The sequence below is a fragment of the Meleagris gallopavo genome, chromosome 5, assembly GCF_000146605.3.
Source record: "Meleagris gallopavo isolate NT-WF06-2002-E0010 breed Aviagen turkey brand Nicholas breeding stock chromosome 5, Turkey_5.1, whole genome shotgun sequence".
Lineage (NCBI taxonomy): Eukaryota > Metazoa > Chordata > Aves > Galliformes > Phasianidae > Meleagris > Meleagris gallopavo.
The window spans coordinates 31,155,680-31,158,018 of NC_015015.2; positions in this window are offsets into that span (position 1 = coordinate 31,155,680).

The following is a 2,339-nucleotide window of genomic DNA, read 5'->3' on the forward strand; positions in this document are numbered from 1 at the left end:
TTTTCTCTAATTGAGTCAAATTCTTCACTATTATCAGAACAAAAATAGCAGGGTGCTTAAAATAAAGTATTTTAAAGTTTGCTTTATTATTATTTTTTTTCCTCTAAGATTCTCTCTTTTTGGTTTGCTTCTTTGAAAAGTGGAGTGAGTAGAATGGTTTTGGAAGGAGGCACAATGTGGAATATTGTTTTTGCTTGGTGCTCTTTGTAAAGAGGAGAGATATTTGAATAATTTTGAAGTTTTCAAGCCGAATATTCTGACAGCATATCTACAGTAAACAGGGGTTGTCCTACTGTAAATTTATGCAGTGCAACTCTTTCAGTTAAATTTTCTTAAATGAAAAAAGCACAAAAATATATTTGGTATAATGAACTGTGTGATATTCTCATCTTCCAGCTTCATTGGAATGATATACTTGAATGCACTATTTATGCTGGAGGTTGAATGATTAATAATCTAAATATACATAATCCATAGAATTGAGAAAGGGCTATCTCCAAAAGAAGCATTAGTTTGGGGTTAGAGCTCTCTGCCAAGTTCACACCAGGAAGTGAGTTTTGAATCTGAGCTTTCCAATAATTAGTGATCCAGCCAGTATTTGTTATAAAACCTTATTTTGTTAGATACAGTATTGCATTGATTATATTTGGAATTAGAAACATTGTAGTAGTTAGGGTTTGTAAGTGACTTGGAAAATATGGAAACTTCTTGAATAAAGAGCAGAGGTTATATATAAGTTAATATATATATATTAACTTCTCACAGTACCTCACTGAGAAGTGTGGGAAGTCAAAGTATGCAGAGCAGGGTGCCCGGGCCCAAGTCCAGGTGTCTGCTGAAGGTCTCCAAGGAGGAGACACCACAGCCCCTCTGGGTGTTCATCACCCACACAGCATGTTTCCATGCAAGCTTTTCACTCAGAGGAGTTGTCGTCCCTGTCCCTAAGGAGAGTCTCCTGCCGTATCATCCTGCTGCTTCTGAAAATAAATAGATACATAGATAAGTAAGTTGTCTTTGGTCACGAGTATTTCTGCATTAAGAAGTTTGGTCATCTTTGCTTTGTTTCAGTCCTTCTCTTCAATGTTACTGCTCAAAACCTACCATACCCTATGGATTTTTATAGTTTGTCTAATCTAGGAAGCTGGTTGCACTGACATTTAAATATCACTAAGTATGTTGTAGATTAGCAACCTGAGGAAAATGACACTAGGAAATGTCATAAAGCATCAGGAAAACTGTAAATATTTAAGTTGACTAGCTTAAACTTAATAAAAAGTTTGTTTAATCTACTGGGAAATCAACAACTTCACACTTAAATATCATTTTAATGTTTATTCAATATAAAAGTGGAGAAGATGGAGTTGGTATTTATGAATAGCTGCATTTGGTTGACATTCTAAACGTTTTTGTCTTGTTCAGTGCATTTTGTTTTAATATTTTGCAGTTTTGCTGCAGTCTGTTTGCAAGACTTACCACTGTTATGTACTGAGGAAAAAATTACACGTTAAAAGTAATGATACATTTTAGAAAATGTGCAAAAGTTAATGACAAGGCAGTGCTTGCTTAATGCTATCTTTACAGTTACATGAGTGATAGATAGGGAAGACGGATATATATCTCTCTTCTCCTTATACATGTTGCAGATGTAGAACTTGAAACAATCCAAAAGAACTCTTAGCTACAGAATAGAAATAGATTCGTGCATTTCCTACTTTTCCTTCCTATTTTTTCATGTAGCAAGATGAGTGATTAAGGTAACTCTCTGCAGAGCTCTGTAGGTAAATACTGGATGTTTGTTTTGTTTAATGCTGGTTATGTTTAATTAGATGCTGACTCCATCTTAGCAGGGCAGGCTGAGCATGCTACCTGATATACTGTTTTCCCAAATACTTTCTTACTTTGTAGCTATTTGTGTCCCACAGACTTCCTGAACCACGTGTGGAATCTTTGTATTCAGAAGTTCTTGCATTTTCCTTCTATCCCTCCTTGCTCCATGGAAACTTGTAGCATCTGCACCACTCACCAAGGTGTCCATTTTTTTTCTCTTAATTCTTAGTCACTTGTCTTCACACAGTAGCACAGGAACTTCTGTTTGTTTCCCTGAACCTCTTTTAATATCTTTTTATTTGTACTTTTTTCCTGTACTGACCCTTGTTAACTTCTGCTTTAGATTTTATTTATTTATTTTTTTTAAAGCAAGCAGAATTTGCATGTATTTTTTTTTCCCCTTTTTCTATTATGTTCTCTGGGACTGGTTGGTTTCACCCTCCTACTCATTTGAAAAACTGGTATCTAACCTTGCTTTTGTGATCCTCTATGTTAGTCTCATTCTGTTCTTC